Below are 24734 nucleotides of genomic sequence, written 5' to 3'. Positions count from 1 at the left end.
TTTTAAGGCTTCTGGAAGTCTTCAAGAACCACAACGTGTACGAATTACAAACGCCAATAATAATTCGGTCTTTTGTTTCATTCTGGGCAACAGGCCCGTTTCCTTGAAATGCCTCAAGACAAACCACAAAACAGGTAGATTCATGGGGTGATTTTTTTTCTCTCCTTTGTGGTTTGTTTCATGTTCATCTCTAATTACAACTCCTAGAATTCCTGGCCGGCCCAGCTTGTGGTGAAAGCTTCAAGGAGCTTTAGTCCAAGAACATCTGGGGACCCGAGGTTGGGATCCACTGGATTAGGGTGTCAAACAAGGATCAGGAAGAGCCAATCTCCCTGGATGATCTTGGCCCAGCCAAGATCAGCTTCACCTTATGCATGGAGTTGATGTAAAGCCACTGTCTTCTGCCTTGATCTCACAAAAAAAGGGGCAGGGATCGAATTTGACAGATTAATAAATAAGTGCATCGTTATTTCATTGTCAGCACTGATTTATCCGGCTGGTATTCCTTCTTGTGAAGGAGCTGGAAGTTGCCCACTGCTTAAAGAAGATGAGAGAGTTCAACTTTGTTCTGTCTCTGGGGTTTTCTGATTTCCTTTTGTAATTCAAGTAGAAGAAATTGTAGAGATGAGAACAATTCTCTCATTGCTGTGTAGCAACATCCTTGGCTCTTCAAATATCCCTGCCCCCCCTCCCGACTCCCCGTCATTCTCTTCTGGGAAAACATTTGCAAGTCAAATGGAAGTGGCCAGGTCTTCCTTAACCCTACAGAGAAAGAAGCAACTGCCTTCCAGCCCAGAACAGCTGCAGTACAGGAATAGCAACAAGACACTGTGGCGGAATTAACGTTCCTCTTTATAAAAACATAATTTTTAAAAAAGAGCCAGCATGATAGATACAAATCTGCAGGGCATAACAGGGTCCTAGTGATCGCCAGCGTCTGTCTGTCTGTCTGTCTGTCTGTCTGTCTGTCTGTCTGTCTGTCTGTCTGTCTGTCTTTCTGTCTGTCTTTCTTCTGCCTGGAATTATATTTACACTTTTCCTGGAGCTGCAGGAACCCGAAAAAAATGGTGGATGCAAAAGGAGCAAAGTGCATTCACATTTTAAATGCTTTTATTAATGTAGTCTAGCTAGAGCAAAGCAATGGCAGGGGGAAAAAAGCAACAACCACACTGCACAGTCAAAGCATTGTTTGTACAGCCCCCCCCCCAAAAAAAGGGTATTGTCTGCATATTCGAGTTCCCCAAGCTGAAATGAATCCATTACGGCTGGGCAAGCAGGAGTCCAAGGTTGCTTCCCCTGGACCTGCGTGAAGCCTGCCATCTAAGTCAGAGCGAATCCAAGTGATTTCTATCTGCAAAATGTCCTGCAAATCGTTCTCAGCGGGCTGTTCGATGGTCAAGGTTCCCTTCTTACGGATGAGATGAACAGTATGCCCCTGACGCCTCAAAACGCATCCAGTGAGCAAATCTGGGCATACAGAACCATGGCAGCACACACACACACACACACACACACACACACACACACACACACACACACACACACACACACACACACACACACACACACACACAGAGAGAGAGAGAGAGAGACACCTGGCCAAGCAGAGACATGTCCATTTCAAAGAAAATCCCAATGAGAAGGAGTATGCATGCATGACTTCTGCCTCTTTGTTTGAAGAATGGGGGTGTGATACCCAATCCACAGCTGCCCCAGCAGGAACTTTAAAGCAACCGCCCTAATGCACCCTGCACTGCTCCTGACTTACGTCTAACAGCAGCTTTCCTGGCAAAACCCATCTGGCCATGAATTTTTGGTTCTTCACAAGGGGTACAAGCCTGATGAAGTGGTCTTGATCCATGAAAGCTTGCAGGCTATGTGATTGTGGGGTTTTTATTAGAGGTCTATAAAGGTAGGGCCCACTTCTCAATTTGTCCCTGAAGGTATAGGGATGGCCAACCTGTCTCCTCCAATCTGCTCCCAGTTCCAGCCTCGGGATTCTGCATTTCAACCACCTTTTCCCCCACCACTCTCCACTGAGAGTTTATAGATAGATACCCTGTTTCTGTGGGGTGTGTTCAGCCCTGGATGCTTCTAGCGGACAAGGCAGTGGGATCACACAGCTTGCCCATCCTCCAGACCTTCATATCTCAAAGAAATGGCTTTTTGGATGACAGCTTCCCAAAATCTGTCCAGTTCTTGTCCAAAAATATCCACTTTTCTAAGCTCCACTCCCAACTTTGCTAGCTTCACTTCTAACTGTAGGAAGCAGGGGAGCAGAAATGACAATACTTCTCAATAGTAAAGAATAAGGAGGAGTCAGGATTATGTTTTTGTTCATGCTTATATAAATTTGCCCCAATTTGCAAATTTCATCACATTAGGCATGAAAATGCATTTGTTGATTTTTTTTAAAAAGGGAATATACTGAAATTGACAGATCTGATCATCTAGACCTCAGACTCTTTAGTTCTTTCAAACCACGGGTTTGAATGTCTGTGTGAATCAGCCGTATTTTTGGGAAGAAGTTGGGATAGCCAATTTTTTTTTTCTTGAAATACTCCTCGTTTTTTTTATCACCACATAAGGCAAGCGGGAAGAAGGTGATCAACCCGCTACTGAAACCAGCTGCCCTTCTCAGATTTGGGAGCCACTGTAAAGTGGCGTGAACTTCATTTCTATGGTCTCTTTTTGAGCAATTTGCCAACGTTTGCAGATTTGTTCATATTCGGGATGGGAAGATCTTGAGGTCTCCCAACAGCCGAACGTGGGAGAAAGCACAGCTACGTGATTTCCTCACCTCTGGCCAGCAAACAGTTTGGGCTTATCCTACTTACAGGTGACCCTGAGTGACGTGGGGCGAGCAGCCAAGGCTACGGGAGAGGGTCACTGCTCCTTCTCGGCAAACACAGCTTCCTCTCCACATGCAGGCATGTTGTTTACATACACATCTCTCTGGACCCCCTCGCACCCCACCTTCTGCTACACCTCATCCTGTCACCACCTGTGCAAACACAAAATCCCACCGGAGCCCTACGAATCTCCCCCTTCTGTGTTTGTCAACTACTATTGTACACATCCCTGTTTTCTTTCTTTTGATCATCTCCATCCCCTGCGGATCTCTTCTAAGACAACAGGTTGTCTGTGCAGAAATAGAATCCACTGGGACCCAAAACAGCCGCCACAACGAAACAATATTTTCTGTCTCTACCAGGCAGTTTCCACCCTCCCAGAGTCCTGTGCTTCCTTCCATCTCTCCCTTAGGTGCCTCACATGTCGGGCACTTCAGGAATCCAAAGGAATTGACAGCAGAGAACTCCGGCAGCCACTTCTTTCCATCTTGGGACTCTGAAACTCCTGCCACGACACGGCACTATCAGCTCTAATGAGGCGTTCTGAGTTTCTCTTTGGTTCCATTCAGGGTCTCGTGGGATCTTTCCGGATGCTAAGCTTGCCACAGGTGACAGACACGGGAGAGAACAGAAGTTTTCAATTGCTCGGTTCCTCACCCTGGAATCGGAGGCTGGGTGTGAGGAAGGTCAGAGCTGATGGAGGTGGCGGAACCCCAATGGAAGGACTTGGAAGCAGAAGACAGGTGTGTGTGGGTGTGTGCTTGTGTCAGAAACCAAGGATCTGAACGAGACAGAACTGACATTGCCATTAAGGAGAGGGAGACAACTGCCTCCGGTAGCATAATCAGGAGGATAGTACCAGCATGTTCTACTAAGCCTACCGCCCAGGTCATGCCCTCTTCCGGAGGACAGAGCTGTGCAAAGGCCACACATTCTGGTCTGCAACCCTTAAACGAGCCTCTTGCCTCCAGGTATGGTGGAGGTCCTCATTCTGTTGCCAGTATGGAAATCAGATGTGCTGCATCACTTAAAAATAAAGAAAGAAATAAAAAGCAAACAGAAAACTTCCTCCTGGAAGCAAGAGGAGACAGAAAGGGGGGGGCAATAAGCTTTTTTTTTTGGTGGTGTGGAGGAGGGTTGCTTTGTTTCTTTTGTTTCACTTTGTTTCATTTCATTTCATTTTGTTTTTTTGCTTTTCTCTTAAGTTAAGAACCTGGCCACTTCTGGGAGGAAGTTTTCACTTTAATTATTTTTTTAAAGTTATGAACCACATATGTGCTGCTGTAATACACTTATATTTTTTTCCACTTTCTTCACCCCTCCACCGAACCTAGGATGTGTTGAGTTTGGCAATATCCTGAAGTGGCTTTCTTCTTAAGCCACTTTGGGATGCTGGCAAATGGATAGTGAGGTGATGTGGGCCAAACAGGGTTGCTTGAGATCCAAATGACATTTGGACACAAGGAGCTCACCAAATGACATACCAGACCTCCTAGAAACCCTATTTAGTCCACCCCATCTCACTCCATGAAGACCCTGTAGAGAAATCCATAGTCACACGAGTACGGAGATGTGTAAATAAGGCACATGTTGACCGGAGTCACCATAGCAGCAAAGAAAACTGTCTTATAGAACCATGCCATATTTCTAAACTGCTGGATAGCTCAGCGGTTTAGGCATCTAGCTACAGAGCCAGAAGTTGCGAGTTTGAATCCCCCACAGGGCCTCCTTGTCAGAGGCTGGACTCGATAAACCATAGGGTCCCGTCCAGCTCTGCCATTCTAAGATTCTGGTGTTTGTGAGTTTGGAGAACAAAGGATTCTCTTGCTAGACATGGCAAAACGTGTCGCCTCCCCAAACGAAGTTGTTCAAGGTTTAGACAATCTTGGCTAGCTTGATATCTCTCTATTATGTCCTGCCCTCTTCCAGCCCTTTCCAAACCATGAAAAGAAAAGAGGCTGGCCGGAGAAGAGCCTTTTGTTCTCTGCCAGTTCTGTTGTGGGCCAGTTTCCCATCAGAGCCACGAGATTGCGATGCGAGCAGTCACGGAAGGAGTTCAGAAAACCTTCTTTTGGTGCAAAGTCAAGCAGAGAAACAAAGCGAGAGGAACCCCTCTGTAACTCTTTGCCACGGAAAATCAGGCGGGCGTCGGCGGAGATGGCAAAGTGCAACGAGAGCCACCGCAGACTTCAAACAGGCATCTGTAGCGTGTCGTTTCAAATGGCTTTTAAATAAAAGAAAAGAAGAAGAAATACTGAGATGGGAGAAGCAGCTGCTGTCTGTACAAACAAAATTAGGGCAAAGGAGGAAAGTAATTTTGCAAAGAAAAATTGGGCAACACAGGAAGAAATGAATAGCCTCTCCATGAATAAACGGCATCTACATAGACACAGATAAAAATTCAATTTCTCCACACACGCATTTCCTGTCTGTCTCTCTCTCTCTCTCTCTCTCTCCCTGGCGCTGGTGTCTCTGAGCCCCAATCCATTTATGCTCCACCTTGCTACACCATGCTCAGAGCCTCCATCTGGAACGTGGGAGGCCGGGCACGGAGATTTGATTCAGCCCCGAACATGCTGCAAAATTAGCTCGGAAAATATTATTTCTCTCCTTCTCCCCCCAAGCACTGCTGGGAAGGAGGTGCGGGAGAAAAGGTTGGAAAAGAGAACACGCTCCCCTCCTCCAAACGCTGTTCTCCAACCTGCCAGAGGCTGGGACTTCAGCCAGTTGAAAAGCATGCAACCTCTTGCATGCAAATAAAATGTCCTCTTCTTATCATTGGGGCATCAAGGGGTCAGCGGGCCTGGATGTAGAGGCGACCATGTTGAGGGAGGTTCTTTCACATCGCAGGCTTCCATCCATGCAACGTTTGAGCACGTCTCTCGGCTTTCAATGCAAAACAGACGGGTAGTCTCACTCTCCTCCCTTGAGCCCATTATTACATGTCCTGCACTCTGGGAAGAACAAGAACAGATCCTGAATTTTGTCTGTGAGGTGTACTTAAAGCCAGGGGACCCATCAGGGCTCCCTGGCTCAGCACACAGGTATTGTCAAGTGTCCCGTTTGAAAAGGAAGAGCCCCTAAAAGCACCACTGGTGTTTCCCATTTATCATAGGGGTAGCTTCTTTTTCAAAGAGGCAGTGATGCCTAATCAAGACATAAAGCGTGCTAACTCAACCTTCTTTCCAGGTGAGCACCACGTAGGTGACGGTCTGGGTCCTGCCAGTAAGACTCGCAGGTAAGAGAATTATGGGAACCATGGTTCATAAAATCCAAAATACACATGAATTAGCAACTGTTAAGTGTCCTACAATACAGGCAGGCGGTTCTCTTGCTCAGCCAATCTCTAATCTGTTACTGTCTTATGAAGTTCTTGATTTTTACACCCAAGATTATGTATATCCAGGTTTTTGAGAACAGCATGGACAACCGATGGTCAAAGCATGGAGAGATGTTTCACATCCTGAATTGATGGAGGTGGTAAGAAAACTGAAGCAAATGGGACATATTTCTGAGCAAACATGTACAGAATTACACTTCAGTGGAGCTGGAGGTAGCTTTGACTTTATTTTTTCCCAAATTCCGTCACAAACTGTCCTCGACCACACCTTCCGAGAAAACACACAGATTGAAATACTAGCTATTGCATCAAATTTACGTTTCTCCAAAAACGGGTAGAAAATAGAAAACTGGTAGTTGTCGTTTTTTAAACTATGTTGTTTTGAGACACCTCCAGTTTCAGAGTTCATATTTTGAAAGAAAAACCTCATTTCAAAATATGAGGTTTTTATAGGGATTTAGAAAGCGAACAGCCGCAGATTAATGTCAGAAGGAGACCAAACAGGCATATTATAAAAATAATTCCTTCTCTCACCGCCGCGCAAGAGATGTAGTTATGTGGCTAAGGTAAGTCAGTCCCAGGCTTCACCTCTTTGCCTCCGCTGTTCAATTGTGCCATGCAAATCTAATAAATTAAATATAAATAGGAGCCCAACAAGAGGCAGAAAAAAGGGGGGGAAGAAATGCTGTTCATCAAAAACAAACGATAGAGAATTAATTCTCAGGAATGTGAGAGAATGGATAAAAATTGAGGAAAGAGAGAGATGGAGGGGGGAATCACTAAATATCCTACATAATTCTACAGCACAGCAAAAACACACACCGAATATAATGGTTAGGCTGAGGTTGACGGTTTGGGTTACAGTAGATAAGGGAATTCTTCAATCCAGACTGCATTCAGCCTTCGTGTTCATGATGTCTGTCTGATAGGCCCCCACATTTTCTCGTTCTCAACAAGAAGCAGAAACCCAGGGGCTCCCTCTGTCTCCCCATGATTGGAGGCCCTTTGGAAGCTCTCAACAAGGACATAGACAGCTGCTTTTCCTGAAGATCAGGAAAAACTTCCTAGCTGTTAGAGCAGTACGACAGTGGAAGCAATTCCCTCGGGAGGTGGTGAGTGCTCCAACGCTGGAGGCCTTCAAGAGAAATCTAGACAACCCCCTGGCAGACACCCTTTGACTTGGATTCCTGCCTTGCACAAAGAGTTGGACTCGATGGCCTTCGAGGCCCCTCCCAACTCCATGAGTCTACGGTGCTGGGATCCTAACTTGTAGGATGCCACAAGATGGAGCAAACCCATAGAACCACAGTGCAGACGGAAATGGAGCCAACGCTGAGACTCGCTTCCCCTTCTAGAGTCTGCTATGACAATTAGATAGATGCAGATTCTTTTATCATCATTTTCAACATCTTTGAACTGCAGAGCTGGACGGGACCCCATCGATCACGAAGTCCAGCTCTTGTCAAGGAGGCCAAGGGGGAAAATCAAACTCCCAACCTCGGGCTCTGCAGCCAGATGCCCAACCCACAGATGCCCACCCAACTCCACCGCCAGATGCCCGACTCACCAGCAGTTCCTTCAACTATATAGAACTTTTGTTGTTGTTTAGTCATTAAGTCGTGCCCGACTCTTCGTGACCCCATGGACCAGAGCACGCCAGGCCCTCCTGTGAGGTAGTAAGATAGAATTACTAGCTCACTAAAAAGAACCTCTCGTTTTTATGGGCAGCTTTTTTGTGAGCGGAGTATTTAAAGATCACCTCATTTGTCAGTCCTTCCCCCCACTGTTGATGATTCACTCTTGTTTACTGTAGTCTTTCTCTTATTGGCATTTTATGTGTTGTTTCTAGGACAGAAGCAAAATAGCTTTGTTATCTCACAGCTCTTCCATCATGTTCTCAGATTTGTCTTGTCTCTTCTTGTTCCTCCTCTCCCCTGCTCCCAAAAACACTGAAACAGAGGAGGAAGGAGGAAGGGATTATGTTTTTACAGTATCTTTCTCTCTCTCTCTCTCTCTCTCTCTCTCTCTCTCTCTCTCTCTCTCAAAATCTCCAGCAAAGTGACTGCATGACTGACAAGATGAAGATGAACCAACATTTGGACCCAGTCCAGCTCAAAAGAGTTCAAATGATCAGTAAGAGCACTGGAATGGACACCCTGAAACGTTTCACTGATTGAATGGTCAGATTTTATTTCTGTTGAAAAGTAATTAGTTACCACCATAGTTCCATGGCCCCCAAATATAGCCTCTGCTAGGTTTACTCTTTTTTTTTAAAAAAGTAACTCTTTACTTCCCCATTTACAAAAGTAACTACAATAGATCATTTTGTGTGTTTGTGGTATGTGCCGTCTGCTCATTTCCAACTTATGGTAACCCTAACAGGGTTTTCAAGGTATGTGAAATGTTCATTGTGTAGTTTAACACTGCTGGCTCCCAGTGAGTTTCTACAGCTGAGTAGGGATTCGAAGCCAGGTCCCAGGGATTCTAGCCCAATAGTCTGTCTACTACACTGCATTGACTCCCAGCTTTCTTTCATTCCCCCCCCCCAATTTTAGGTGAATGCAAAGAATAACATCTGAAGGTTATAAACTATCTGTAGTGGATGTTGCCAACTTTCAGAGCTGCCTGAAATCTCTGGAATTTGATCCTTCTCTGGGTCTCTGGGCACAGAAAGAGCTCTCAGGATGATTGCCACTGAGAGAAGAGAAAGTGTCATCGTTGCATGTGATCTGGCTTGAAATCCTGGATGTACCTCTTCATCCCAAACCAACTGGAACCAGTTCTCAATATGCTCATGAAAAATGTTTTTATGTGCCTTTGTCTTTCCTTATCAGCCCTTGTTTCTACGGCCTCTGTGACATCACAAGTGCTCACCTTATGACATCAGAATTAGCCACACCATGGCGTCATAACACCAGACATGATGTCATAATAGCCCTCCCACTGATCTCCAGTTTTAGTTCAACTCTTTGAACTGAATGTAGGAAGGAGTGAAAGGCATCTCCCCATATGGGGGTGGTTGACGTTCCAAGTGCAACCGAATCCCCCTCCTCACGTTCGCCCTGCGCACGAGCTGGCGAACACCTCCATACAGTCCTTGCATTTGCCGTTCTTGATAGGCTGATGGAAAATATCAGCAAATGTCACTGCCGTTGTATTTCCTGGCTCGGAAATCTTTATCTTGGTAGGCTCATAACGCTTGCTGCAAATACCAGGTATGCATCGCCTCTCAGAAATCTCTCCTCTCGTTCAGATTACAAAAATTCCTCCCACTCACTGCCCGCTCTCTTTCCTTGCAGCTCCAACAGAGAGATAAAGAAGAAAAAGAGACTGGTAAAATCATAGAATTACAGGGTTGGGTGAGAGAGTGATGGTCACCTTTTTTAGCAGACAGCCAATGAAGCATGGAAAAGAACATGAATGGCGCACGAAGGCACAATATTTTTCTCACCGTCCACAAGACGTCAAGCCTCCAGTATGCAGCAAGCATCGGGAGCCTTGGGAAATGCAATGCTCACGGGGAGCTTATGGGGCTCACAGGGAGGTTATGGAAAGGAAAAGACTCTGGTGTGCTCACATTGGTCTGATCAAGGAAACCACGTCAACCCAATTGGCCAAGAGCTGAACTCTGAATCAGCCAAGCTGCTTTCTCTGTTATTGTTGTTGTTGTTGTTAATAAAAACAAAACACCACACATTATGTGGGTCTTTGAAATCTAAGCCTAATGAGGGGAACAAAGTCCTCCACACCCTAGGCATTGAAACCTTGAGGATGTAAAAGGGACTCCTCAACTCCTCCCCGTACATATATTTCCAGCTCCATTTCCCCTCCTAAAAGAAGAATGATGTGGAAGATGAGGCATGAAGCCAGAGGTTGGGAAGAAAGTGTTCAAAGAACATAGAATAATGGAGTCGGAAGGGGCCTCTAAGACCATCGAGTCCAACCCTCTGCTCAACGTAGGAACCCAAGTTAAAGTAGATCTGATGGACAGTGGTCTAATTTTCTCTTGAAGGCCTCCAGCGTTGGTGTGCTCACCACCTCTGGAAGTCATGGGTCCCATTGTCACACTGCTCTAACAGTTAAGAATATTTTTTTCCTGATATTCACCCTAAATCTGGCTTCCTGTAACTTAAGCTCATTGTTGCATGCCCTGCACTCTGGGAGGATGGAGGACAGATCCTGCCCCTCCTCTGTAGGACTACCTTCTAAGTATTTGAAATGGGCTATCCTATCTCCCCTCAGTCTTTTCTTAAGGCAAAGCCCCCATTACTGTGTTTCCCTCACCAGGTCACTGGGCAAAACTGGTCACAACTGGGTGACCATTTCCTGAAAGGGTCCCCCGGCCCTATTATCTCTGCCATTGTGGGTTCTGGATGAGGTCTTTGCCCACATAATGGCTAGTTCATCTTTCAATTTATCTTTCTCAAGACACATGCTTTGTCTCACTTGAAAGGGGTCACAATACCCTCCTGAGAAACCAGTACAATCAACCGGCATCTATCTTGTTCCCTTCAGAATCTGACCAACGTTCTGTTCTGCTTTCAAAAGGTCTTCAGATTTCATTCAATTCTAGTTGAGACTTGTCAGACGACCAGCTTCCTATGAGTTATCAAAGCTTGGAAAAGTTTCTTTTCTTGAACAGCTGTACTCAGAATTCCCCCACCTTGCATGGCTAGCTCTAGTACAAAAAAGTAACTTTGAAAGCTTTGGGGTTTACAGTCATGGATTTTGCCCATGGCTTGAATGTTTTCAGACATGTGCTGCAGCAAAAACAAATATTCTTGGAAGAGGATTTTAGAGTCATAATAGAAAAAAACGCCACTTTATGAAACTCTGGTTTCGAGGAATCTTAAAGAATAAAGTTGGAATCCTATTGTTACTTCACACTGGTTTGTTGGGCAGAAGATTGGGCTTTTCACAGATCTCGCGCAAGGTGTGTGTGTGCCCACTAAATCCTTGCATGAATGAAACCCCATTCAGTTCAATGGCTGGATCTCTGTTCACTCTACACCAAGACATGGTGGATCTCGAGGGGGGTGGAACATCATGCTCTAGGCTGCCACCAAGGAGATAGTGGCCTAAGAGGTTTTACTTGCCAGAAGCTTTTGCTCACTGTGGTCTGTGCTTCTAGAGGCATGAAAGACAGCCTTTGTAGACAGATGTGTGGAAATGGAGGGAGCAGGGGAACTTGAAATGAAAGGGAAATGGATCCATCATGGTGATGATCCTAATTTTGGTCCTTAACAGCCTAAGGAGGGGGGAAATGGCAACCCGAGATCTTAATGGTTCTGTTGAAGAGTCGTTCAAAGGGTCATTGTGGTGACAAGTACATCTATGCATAGATAAGCAGATTAACACCTGTGTTCGAGAGTGTACATTTTTATTTATAATCCGATTCTGCTCTCTCGGCTTCTCAGAAACCCAGGGTGTGCATTGTTAGCATTGCACGGTTCCAAATTAGAAGCATTCACAGACGATCCAAGGGAGCCCATTGACATCTGTGAGATGAATGAGCTCTGACGAAATATTATTAGTAACAAACATTTGTGGAAGTGCAAACATGTTGGCTTAATTGGTCTTGTTTGGTTCTCCTCCCTCCCCCACCCCACCCCCTTGGGAACAGAATATCTGATTCATGGACCATGTTCCTTCCAGGTCCTGGCTGTGAAACCATTCCCGTGCTTAATACATTGCCTCCTCTCTCTCTCCCCCCCCCCATGCCTGCCGCACACATTTTGTGAAAACAGGCAAATACTTTTGCCCGAGTCAATAAGATGAATGGCCAAGAGTGATCTCACCTGATTGGGTCAAAAGCTCCATTTGCAAAACCATCGGTCATGCTCCCAAAATGCCAGAGCCCTGGAGGAGTTCTCATGCTCTCCTCCACCATATCGCTTTCCCTTTTGCGAAGTTCTCACTTCAGCTTGGCGGTTCTATTTATACCTCTTCCGTTTCCAGCTTCTTCTTCTTCTTCTTCTAACTTCCTTTGCAATGAAAGCTCGCTCTTAGAAATCAATGCAAGAGTAAGGCGCAACCTTTATTGAACCATTTTAAAATCCACACCCCTTCATGGATCGTGCAGAAAAAAATTGTAGGTCCAGACTCCCAGTGAGTGTCTAACATCTGCAAACCTAAGGTTGGAAACCACAGATCTAGAAGGTGAGCATTGCCTTGGGACCATCTCACTGTACAAGTAACAGCAACAAAGCGGAGGTGGACTAACAGCTATGCATCTACATACAAGGCGATCTCAGCCACTCACTCCTTTGCAACACCATGTTACAGCTCCCTTTCTTCCTTTGGTGTAAAGCTGGTTCCTGAGGAAGGGCTTGTGTCAATACTCAGAAATTACATGTTCCACCACATTGCCCAGTAATTGCATCCCCCACAAAAAAATGTAATTGCTATTACCATAAAGCTTGCACTCAGTGGCTTTGAAAGACAGTACGTTATTTATTTATTCGTCCTCTAATGATATAGCTGGCCTGGAAGCATCTCCCTGTGACATTTGGTTCACGGCAATTAACCTGTGATTAAATGGGCAGCTGTTATTGCCACGGGAGACATCTTCTTACCCACAAGTCCTTTTGCTTCCCTTAAATACACACCCTGCCCTTCCTTCCTTCCTTCCTTCCTTCCTTCCTTCCTTCCTTCCTTCCTTCCTTCCTTCCTTCCTTCCTTCCTTCCTTCCTTCCTTCCCAGAGTTTTCAGTTCCTTGAATGTGTGAGTAGGCAAAGCAGAGTTAATACAAAGTTCAAAAACTACAACACAGAACAAATTAGGCAGAGTAAGAGTTCGCTTTGCAAAGGTACTAAATTTACACAAACCTATCCATTCTAAAGGAAACCAACCCTGAGTGCTCACTGGAAGGACAGATCCTGAAGCTGAGGCTCCAGTCCTTTGGCCATCTCATGAGAAGAGAAGACTCCCTGGAAAAGACCCGGATGCTGGAAAAGTGTGGAGACAAGAGGAGAAGGGGATGACAGAGGATGAGATGGTTGGACAGTGTCATCGAAGCGACCAAGATGAATCTGACCAAAATCCAGGAGGCAGTGGAAGACAGGAGGGCCTGGAGTACTCTGGTCCATGGGGTCACAAAGAGTCGGATACAACAACTAAACAACAACAACAAATTCACACATGGAATAGAACCCAGGACAAGCACATGTAGCCAGATAGATAACCAGACTGCCAGTGGACAACGAAACAAGGAGGTTAACCTATCTTTTTCCTGGGCTTGGGTTCAGTTGCCAGAAAAGTATGGGGAAAACTTTTCACAAGCGTCCATCAGTGATTTCCCCTTCTCCTTCCCTTCCTCATGGTGTATGCTCCAGGTCAACTTTCGCCAAACTCACTGAGGATGATGGTGGTGGCTGTCCAAAATATCAGATCAGTTTTACATGGAGCTCCTATCCTCCAAACCCACAAAGAATCAGGTGGCTCCAAGTATGACCCTGAGTCAGTGCTTGGTAAGGTTCTTTCCTAGGATTAGGAATTTAGGAATCTGGTTTATCAGGCCCTTGATTCATCTCGCCTAGGATTATCAACGGTGACTGACAGCAATGATTCTCAGGGCTTCATGTGTGATCTTTTTCCAATCCTATTCAGCTTGGAAAAACATCATGAGAACATGGCTCTTAGACTTTGGGCAGAACCGGAGAAGTCAGGACTTACTGGAAAAGATCATAATCCTGGGGAGGAGGATTGACGCGAGGAGGAAAAGAAGAAGATACCCCTGGCCTTGACTTTGCACGACTTGACCAAGGGTGTCAAAGACAAGTCTTTCTGGAGGTCACTCCTCCACAGGGGCAGTGTAAATTGGACACAGCGGGGGGGACTCATGACAACAACTCAGATATTTCTAGGGACTGAACTGGGGACCTTGGCATGCCGACCGTGTGATTTGCCACGGAGCCATAACTCCTCCCCCAGCCATGCTTGCTTGGGGATTCTGGGAGCTGTACTGCCAAACACTGGTTTCCCCCAAGCTCTGTTGGGTCATCTGCAAAACCCTTCACTAGACATCTCTCAGAGACGGGAGATGTTTCTCCTTCCAGATGACATCTCCCACTATGCCAGCCGGGACATTGTGGAAGGAGGTTTTCTTGTCACTGCCGTTACTCATCCTTGTCTTTCTGGACACCCCTCTCTTCCCAGCCCCCCATGGCCAACTTGCCAGGGACACAAAACCAACCCTTGGAGGTCATGAACAGGGTCAACAGAGACCTCATTTCAGCACAAAGAGGACACTTGGCTTTTTTTGGTTACCCAGAGATCACATCTCAACTGGAGAATACACTTCTGTCTGTGTATATTCAGTGTGCACCGTTTTACCTGGTTTGGGATTGTTTTAGACTGTCCAAGGTGGTTCTGCCTAGCTGTCAATGGGTGTAAATGACTTCAACTTGCTTCTAAGGTTGTTGTATTGTCCCTACCCTGCCCTGTGATGTTTGCATAAAGGGAAAGGATCAGAAATACTTAAAAACCTGGGACTGATACCTAGATCTTCCCAACCTTTGCATCAAAGCTAGATCCCAGATATCGGACGGCCCCCCGCATGGCTAGGACAAATTTGCAAAGCATTTCTCAGCCAGGGAGGGTTTGTTCAGAGTGAGCATCCTGCTTGCTTAGCATTAGAAAGGCCTCTTTAAGGGGTGGCGTATAGATCAGTGGCCGGGGTTTTGCCTGTCACAGCAGAAAATGCCAGATGGCTGTGTAAATTCCACACATTAATATCTCAGATGAAAAGAGCCGTCCAGCCTTCTTCCAAAACAGTCACCTACCCCCCCAACCCCCACAAATGACCTCTCCAAAGTTTCCTCACACCAGATTAAATTCAGGGGAGGCTGAAGTTCTTTGACATAATAAGGCATGCTTCAAGTTGGCCCATTTGAATCAATGGAACTTTGACTCACCAAAGAGCCATTCATCCAATGGGCCTACTCCAGTGTTATTTAATACCGTAAGCAACAGGATTTTGGGCAGTGTTTTCCAACCGTCACATGAGGGACTATCTCCTGGAACTTCACACAAATACTGTACACCCAAAAAAAATCTTTCTTTCAGGTTTTGCCTCTGAAATCCCAAAGAGTGGGAATTTCTGACCCGGCAGCTTTAGGGGGAACAGCCTTATGAGTCGGCAGGAGGTGTGGAAGTAACCCAGACTAGAAGGAGCCCAATTTCCCCATTTCGACGGAGAAATAAATCCGGAAATCTGGGTGTGCTTTGCTTTTCCTCGTTGCCTCCTAAAGCTATGCTTTGCCTTCAAAGGCTGAAGTCCAGGCAGAAGGAATGAAATCAATAAAGAGGATTTAGCCGTGACACAGAGAGGGCTGCTGAAAAAAGAGAATGCAGTGCTAGAAGTTAAAAAAAGGGGGGATAAGCCTGATGAAGAACTGGGTGAAAGCGGAATCTATCAAGACAAGGTCAAATGCACTGGCTCGAATCCTGTTGTTGGTCTCCTAAGGGTTGCATACCCTGCTAATCACATCTAATTACCAAGATCTTGGGGTGCATCTCAGTTGCACCATCAGGCTGATGGTCAGACATGTGCCCAAGATCTGCACCTACTCAATGAACCGCAATCAGCTATGATAAGGCATGTGAACCACAGCAGGATCCTGGCCAATACATCCTACCCAGAACCAGCAAGGTGATGTAAACCAAACATTTAAATTACAGGGGAGGAATTGAGAGGAAGAACCTAGGATTATTGGAGGAACTCATTTGGAGATCCATAGGCATTTGAAGCCAACCAGGGATGTTGGCAAATCTTTGGGTCTGAGCTCCCGAGTCTGAGTTTTTGGTACCAAGTCCCAAGTCCAAGGCTTTTGAACAAAGTTCCAAGTCCCAAATCTGAGTCCCTATTCAAAATAAAATAAAAAATTTCTCCAGGAAAAAAAAGGGAGGGTGCAGTTGAGTCCTGAGTCGCAAGTCAAGTCTTTCTTCGTTGAATTAAAAACCCTAAGTCGAATCTGTGTTGAGTCTCCAGTGCAACTGAAGTCCAACTTGGCCATGATGTCCCGTCGCTCAGATCCCCATCCCTGGATCCGACCTGCAAGTCTATCTAGCCGGACAAGCCGCTCCCAAAAGGTAAACTTACCAAATGCTTCTGGGAAATCCAGATGTGGGGCATCATCTCCGCGACCCTTCCTCACTGCCTGCCTTGACAGGGGCCAGATGGAGGATCCCTTCCAGCTCTGCCATTCTCAGGTTTTAAGACAAGGCAAGAATTGGGGGAGAAACTGGAGGCAACCGGAGATGAGGAAGACCAAACGCGAAATGGACAGATGGGCTGAGGAATCCACCGTCTTGAACTCAGATGACCTGAGCAAGAAGGTCAATGACAGCACCTTTCGAAGTTCGCTCCTCACCATGCAATCAAAGTCATGCGATGATGCCTTACAACCACAATGGCGAGTGTTAGCCCACCATCCTTTAAAAATGGACTGAAATTCCACCTTCTCATTTATCCCTTCCATAGAGAGTAATGGGTTTCAGGGAGCTGTTGGTACTTAGTGGTAACAGAGGCCTTGATTCTTTGTATTTGGGTCTTCGGTGTGCAACCTGGATGTTTTTATTTTTCTGCCTCTGGAACCCTCTGGCACTGACAAGAAAAACAATGTTAAAAAGAAAATAGGAATAAGAATCCGACAAAACTCAAAACTGGAAACATCTTGAACACCACGTTTGCTTTGGAAATATGTGTAATTTATTTATTTTTTATTTTTTGGCCTTCGACAGTGCATGCGTGGGATGAGGCTCCCGCCTTTTGAAAAGGTAAATTTAAAAGAAGGCGTTTTGCCAAGTGCTTGGAAAAGATAAAACAAGGATCTATTGAAAACCTTCCCTCTTTTACACAATGGAAGGGCTGCCAAGCCCTCTCCATTGGGCGAACCTACACATAATGCAAAGAGTCGGCTGGAAATGTGAACGAAAATGGATTCCAGTCCACCCGTTTTGTACTGACTGGGAAATTAAATTGCCATAATCTTGAAACAACCTCCTTCTCTTCCTCCTCCGTTTTCTCCCTCTCCTGCACTCAAACAATAAACGTTCTTGTTGGGAGTAAATGTTTCCGATGTTGTTGCCCCCGTAGGCTCGGAAAGAAAGGCAGTTGCTAAGGATGGTGGGCCTGAGACATCTACACAGCTCTATTAACATCGTCTAGCCAAGTGCGTTACACCTGAGTAGGCCTGTCATTTTCCCATAATGCAGACAGAGACAAGCCAATAAATCAGCAGCCTCCTCCAATCGCAAGAGGCTGTGTTCCAGGGAAAAGATGAGCACTAAAGAACAGCTGACAGGTTTTAAGAGGGTGATCTATTCAGGCCAGCATCACAAGAGCATCCTCATTTAGAAGGAGGCATCCGGGGTGCCCATCAAGAGCTCCGACTCCTGCACTCTGTGTGACCTTTGGCAGGTTCATTTCTCTTCTCCCCGAGCTGGCCTGCGTCGCTCGGCCGGATTGCCAGTCAGGGCTCCCCGAAATAACCTCCGTTTTGGAGTTCAGGTTGGGAGTAACAATTTGGGTGGGGTGGCGAATTTGATTCTCCAGTGTGTCTAGATTCTGTGATGTGTTGGCGCCTTTTCTGTCAACCTTTTTCTACAACGCTCAGCCTCCCCCTGTTGTTGTTGTTGTTGTTGTTGTTGTTGTTTTGTTGTTGTTGTTATGTGCCGTCAAACCACCTCTAACTTATGGCGACTCTATGAAAGAGCCATCTCCCAAAGATCCTGTCCTCAAGAGCCGTGCTGAGCAATTGCAAACTCAACCCCATGGTTTCCTTTACAGCGTTGATCCACCTCATATTCGGTCTTCCTCTTTTCCTGCTGCCTTCCGCCTTTCCCAGCATGACTGTTTTCTCCAGAGCATCTTGCCTTCTCAGGATGCGCCCACAATAGGACAGCTTCGGTTTCGACATTTTTTGCCTGCAGAACATGGATCTCAAGTGAGGGGTTAAAATTTCATTTAACATCTGGTGCAGCTGATTGTATGGACTACTTAGATAAAACAAGGTTGGACTGATAAATGAACAAAGAGAGAAATGATGGTTGTGGTGGGTTTTTCGGGCTCTTTGGCCGTGTTCTGAAGGTTGTTCTTCCTGACGTTTCGCCAGTCTCTGTGGCCGGCATCTTCAGAGGACAGGAGTAGGAACTCTGTCCATGCTCTGTTGCTGTTTGTTGGATAGTTGAGTATTTATAGTTGTGGGAACAGCGTTTGTCCTTTTCAGGAGAAAGGGTGATGATGGTGATCAGTGTGTTTTTGTTGTGGATGTATTGTTGTGATAAGGGGGAGAGACTATCTGTCACTGTGGTTGATGGGTGTCTTTAGCAATGATCTCTTTTGTGCAATGATCCTTGGTCCTTGTGGCTGGATAGAGTTTGTTGACCTCCTGCAGGCTGTATTTTCCAGTGCTGGAAGCCAGGCCTTGTTCAGTTTCAGATTTTCTTTTTTGTTGAAGCTGTGCTGATGTTTATGGATTTCATGGGAGAGATGCTTTGCATTTGTATCCAATTCAAAATCATAGGGCAACCTGCAGCCATCAGATGTGTGAGATTACTGGCTGCCGAGGATGGGCTTTGTAATGTAACTCCTCTGGTGGGTACCGACGTGGGGACAGCTGCCCTACAGACTGGACCTTGAGTTGCATCTCTGAAAAGGGGTGCTTTCCCACTTCAATATGATCCTTATTCCAAAATGTACAGCCGGCTAGCCTTCAGTGCTGGATTTGAACCCACAACCTGATGGGCGTACCCACAAACCAAAACTTGGCAGCCAAACCACAGGGTCACCCTTCACAGTTACCTCTGAGCATGTCAAGGTGTCAGGTGTCTAGCACGGGATGGAGTCCGTGTTTGTCAAACCAAGCCCCTCGTCTCAAAGCTGGAATCGCAACGGCCGCGGGCAGCCCCCCTCTCTTCTCACCCCCATATATAGAGAGGATAAAAGGTAGCTTTCCAGTCAGAACATGAAGTGGAAGAGGAAAATGAGCCCATCGGTCCAGCGTGGAGAAGGCCTCATTAGAGCGAAGCACATCGAGACAGAGGAAAGCTTGCGTCTCTTTATCAATCAGGCAGGAGAGTCGAAAGATGTGTTTGCACATCAACAGCGCTCATCTCATTATCATTGTTAGAGGTCACAGCAAGGGGAGGTGCGTTGTGTTGAGCGGCTGGAAGCTTAATAAACTCAGGGAGCAGGAAGAGGAGATGCTCTAATTTCTCAGGATGTGAATGGACGGATGATGGTTGATTGTCTTATGGAGGACGTAACTTTCTCCTTTGCCTTCTCTCTCTCCCTGTCTCTCTCTTCGACATGGTGTGTCTCTGGTTCCTGTAGATTACTCTGAAGGCTCTTTAACCTGAGAACTGCAGAGCTAGAAGGGACCTTTTGGGATCATCGAGTCCAGCCTCTGTCAGAGACGCACCATGGAGAGTCAGACTCCCGACCTCTGGCTCCACAGCCAGATAACTAATCCACGCAGCTTTCCTGCCGTTCCTTTTCATGTCGAACTGCAACCTTGCATAAAATTCCCTTTAATCTTCAGGCACTGGATACTTCCTACTCAACTCAAGTGAATAAGAACTCAGAAATCCATGGTTTTGTTTTTTTAAAAAACACCTCTTTGCTAAAGTAGGACGCCCGGGCCCCCTGAAAGCCAGACGATGGTCGCTCTCTTGAGTGAGATTCATTCGGGCTTTAATTCCACAATGGCCAGAATAAGGAGTGTGGGATCCACATAAGGAAAGTAGCTTTCCATCCACCTGGTTATTAAGGGCTGGTTCACACAAGCACACTTGTGAAAGCTGAAGATGGGGCACCCAAAGATGTCTGCTTGGGGGTCAGAGGGCGGTTACAGACCAATCAACACAGGAGGAATATTCACGCCATCTACGTAACCGCTCAGCCGTCATGTGTCATGCCGTGTCAATTGTGCCGCTTCTTACATGCAACTGATCACCAGTAACACCAGCACAGTGAAGTTCCTGTCAAGTTGGACATGTGCTGGCATGCAAGCACCTCACTTCAGCCCCCTAGATTCTTTGGGTCCCATTAGGCCATCTAGATATCCCCGTCTACTATTTTATGATGGAAAGCACAGATCCATGCTTTCCAATTAATAGGTAAAACTCTGGAGAGTCAGCTCTTGTCTCTGATCAAATGCTGATGAGAGACAAGAAATGTTGACCAAGTTTTATTCTGCCTGGTGGGAGAAAGTATGGCTTGGAGAAGTCCTCGGTGGGCCACATGGAGAGCCCTAATGGGCTTCCTCTGGTCCATGATCTCAAGATTTCCAACTCTGCCTTGGATCAGCAAGGGTTTTTACATGTACGTGTTACACACACACACACACACACACACACACACACACACACACACACACACACACACACACACACACACACACACACACACACACACACACACACACACACACACACACACACACACACACTGCCTGCAAGTTTATAAAAGGCATTCTCTCACATCCTCTTCTAAACTATTGTCTGCAATGACACATGCCTAAATCATCTAAAGAGAGAGAAATTTGCTTCTTACCCCAGAATAGCTTCTTTGCCCAATGCATGGTGTCTGCAGAGGCAATCAATGGCCCGATCAATTAAAATGTTCACAATCAATGGAGAAATATCCCTTTCACTGTGTTCTATGTCTCTTAGCTGGAAAGCACAGAGAAAGTCTGCAAGGGAGAAAAGAGTAGGGTTGACATGTGCAGGAGAATTTCCCTACAGGTTATCCTGAAGTTTAAACTACCCCTGAGCATCCCTCCTTCTCAAAGCCCTTTGATCAGCTTTCCGTTGCTGCCGATTCAGCTGCCACGTTTGCTTTAGCTTTCGGAATAAATGTTCAATTTGGGTTTTGTACTTGGGTCGTAAATCTTTGGGACCTCATTAATTTCAGCGGATGCCTCAGCCATCCTGCCACTCTGGCGATAGACCTGTCAAAGCTTTCCACTCCCACAATGACTTTTCACTCCATTCCCAGCTCATTTTAAGACTGTTTCTTTCTTCCTTTTTTCTCAATGCTGAGCCCTCAGCCTGTCACCATGACAGCAGTGGGCAACACATCTCTCCCCCAAACCACCAAGAGGCTCCCGAGAACCTCAGCCTTCATTCGGTCTGTGCACATTGAGCAGTTAGAAAGTGGAACCAGAAAAAGTTCACACAGACCAGGGTTGAGTTTCTGCAACACTTTTCTATGAATAAGACCCAACAGTGCAATGTAGCTGCAAAAAAGGCTAATGTGATTTTAGGATTCTTTAGTATAGTCTTCCAATCCTGTGCAGGACTAGCTCCCCTCTATTCAGTACTAGTTAAGCATCATCTGGAGTACTGTGCTCAGTTCTGGACACCACCCTTTAAGAAGGATGCTAACAAACCAGAGTAGGTTCAGAAGGGGGAAACAAGGATGATTAGGAGACTGGAAACCAAGCCCTGGAAGAAAAGACTGAAAGAACTTGACACATTTAGCCTTTAGAAAAGAGGACTGTGGGGAGATATGATAGCACTTTTCAGATACTTGAATGGTAGTCTACAAAGGAGGGGGAGGATCTGTTCTGAATCATCCCAGAGTGCAGGACACATAATAATGGGCTCAAGGTACAGGAAGCCAAATATAAGTTGAATATCAGAGAAAAACCTCTTAATTGTTAGAGCAGTACAACAATGGAACCAATGACCTTGGGAAGTGGTGAGCACTCCAATGATGGAGACATTCAAGAGAAAACTAGACCATCGTGCGTCTCATCTGCTTTAACTTGGCTAGCTTTATAGCCCCCTCTTCCAATTCAATTTTTCTATGTTTCTATGTTTTATTGCATCTTCTATAAACACAAGGACATTCTCAAGGAAGAAACACAAAAATCTATCATACATCTCCAGCGACTCATCAATTAGAGGCAATCTTCCCCTGCAGGTTATGCCATGACCTTTCCGATGGTGTAACTACGCAACAGGATTCCGACCAATAATACTGTATTCTGGATGAAGATCTGGGCACAGTTTGCCCAGATGTCCATGGGGAGCCCTGTGGAAATAAAAGAGACAATACTTGTGAAGTTCAGATTTATTTGGGGGAAAGCATCACAGTCAAAATCTACTCCTGTTTTGGGGCAAAAGGAACACTCATGTCCCACAGGGGCCATATGGTTCACCATTCATGACTAGCAAGCCACCCCCAAACTTGATAAGCACGTTGCATCCATGTCAAGCATCTACTGTTCCTTCTCTCCTGAAACTGCTTGTTTGCTGCTGTTCAGGAGATAAACATACAGATAGTGAGATCCCACTGCTAGTGAATCAAGGGAAGGTGCCTTGTAGCAAACCTTTCCATTTTCTCACCCCTCTTATCTTTCTGGGCAGGAGAGACACCCCTGACAATAGAAAAGAGCCCTATTGCTTTTGAACACTGCATTTGAGAAAGAGATTTGCAGGCTGGCGGAGGGGCGGGAGAGAAAACAAGACAGATGCCGTCACCAAAAATAACACATTGACCTGGACATAGGCGAGCTACAGACCTCCGTTCTCAGACTCTGCAAGAGTACCTGATGAATCAGACATTCAAGCATCAAATAAATAGACTGCGCCTCTTTAGGTGATTATGACCACTCTGCAAAGCCATAAACAAGTCATGCTTGATCATAGCCCTCCTTCGAATAAGAAGGACTATAAAGCTGGGGCAATCAGTTTCTCCCTTTTTTGGTCCCGAAACGCTGTCCCCTTTCCCCCAACGCCCCGATTCAAGAGCAGGAGACTTGAAACAAAAGATGAAATAAATAACTGAACGGTTGCTTTTGGAATCTCCCTGGGCTCTATCCTCTGCTGTCGTCAACCAGTGTTGCTCTATTAACTCTGCAAGAGGGGCAAAGAGATGACCCATAGGATCAATATGCACGGTGTGGGGCTTATCTCCTTCCCACATCCCTATCGGTAGTTTTCAGGAGGTATAGTGTGCATTCATGCATCAAGAGCCCAGGAAATATTACACTCCGCTTTCTAAAAGCTCTGTTCAGCCTGCTGCTTAAATTCCCTGTGGGGCTTTTGTTCCTACCCTCCTCTTCCCTTTTAATTGACTTTGTATTGGTTTTACATAAAAATGATACAACCTTTCTACCAAGCGGGACATGCGTGCACCACGGAAGGCTTTCTGGTCTTGGGAAGCCTGTTGCTTCTTATGTACTGTCAAGTGTTACCCTGGAACAAGGTGGTCTAAATCAAGAAGCTGCAGCGGCGAGCCTTCCCCAGGTCCAGAAATGACCAGCTACAGAAGAAGTGGACAACTCAAGGACTCCAGGTTATAGAAGACCCTCAGGCCACATTTGCAGCTTCTAGAAAGAATACAGTCCTTGCTAAATTCCTTGTCATCTTTGATTTAGGCTGACTCAAACACAACAAGAGGGTAGAGTGAATAATTTGGGAGCACCACAAGGTTCTTCACTGCCAGCCAAGAGCAGAGGCAAATGCATTTCCCCCTGCTGCCCTCTGTAATCTGCACACAATTCCTCTGGTGCCCTTTGAATGCAAGAAGCAAAGCACATATTCATACAACAAGCACAGAGAGACTGGTTGATTGTTAGGAAAGCCACGAGCAACCCATTCAGTGTTTCAGATTCTTTAATAAAGGAGAAATCGTTGTAGTTTTGGGACAATTAGCAATATATGTGCAATTTGAGGAATTGTGCAACTTTGCACAAAAGTGGAGAGCACACAATTTTTTAAAAAACTCGCAAAACAACTTTCTCTGAGTCCAGAAAAACCCAGAAAGTCCTTCTTGCAGCAGCTCATAATGAGGGTACAGCTTTTTTTAAAGCTCACACCAGGATATACCCCCTTTCCTCATCTTTACTTCCCACAATGGATGTAAATCCTTTCCTGTCTCACTTTATGCACCGGAATGAAATCACGGACAATATTTTTCCTCCTGCCCTGTGAAACGGTGAGGTATTTTCTGCGAATAACAAGAACAGTTATACAAAATTAGCATTGCTGCTGCATCGTTGTGTAGACTGGTTTAAAACTGGGCGATCTGCACTTTTTGGGACCATCAGCCAATCCTCCCGTTTGTACATAGGGGCGCCGTTTGCTGCCATACACATGTTTTGGCCTTCCCACTTTTGTTTGTACACTCCTAGGCTGGCGTGACTTGCACTGTTTGGGACCCTGGCTTCTGATCTCCTACACCTACTTACCTTACACTCTGGTAAGCCTCTGTTTGCTGGGCTTTTATCTCTGAAAGCAAAAAGATCTCGCAGGGATCATCCATTTTCTTGGCAAGCTACCCCAGCGTGTCAAGGCAGGCTATCTCAGCAAGAATAGAAAATTTTCAAGGATCATTCCCATTCCTTCTCCACATACGGCAACCTCTGTACAGTCTCCTAGGTCAGGCCCAGAGGAATCCCTATCTTCTTCTGTGCCCAGGCAGTCGTCCTTCTGCCCTTTGTTCCACAAATCAAGCTCTAACCTGCTCAAGATTTCGGCTGGATGGATAGCCATCTTCCTGCTTTATGCCCAGCAAATGCGAGGAAGGG

General features: G+C 45.9%; 1 long non-coding RNA gene across 1 annotated transcript; it reads right to left on the bottom strand.

The window, feature by feature from the left end:
* Positions 1–1092: 1092 nt before the first annotated feature.
* LOC144584226 (uncharacterized) lies at positions 1093–24465 on the bottom strand. Its single transcript, XR_013538347.1, has 2 exons — positions 24396–24465; positions 1093–22234 (listed from the first exon to the last, which is right to left on the bottom strand). It is a non-coding gene; the product is annotated as an uncharacterized LOC144584226 (long non-coding RNA).
* Between the last annotated feature and the right edge of the window lie 269 nt (positions 24466–24734).

The sequence above is a fragment of the Pogona vitticeps genome, chromosome 9 (assembly GCF_051106095.1).
Source record: "Pogona vitticeps strain Pit_001003342236 chromosome 9, PviZW2.1, whole genome shotgun sequence".
Classification (NCBI taxonomy): Eukaryota; Metazoa; Chordata; class Lepidosauria; order Squamata; family Agamidae; genus Pogona; species Pogona vitticeps.
Note: the sequence above shows the minus strand (reverse complement) of the source record. Positions and strands in the feature narration are given on the sequence as shown.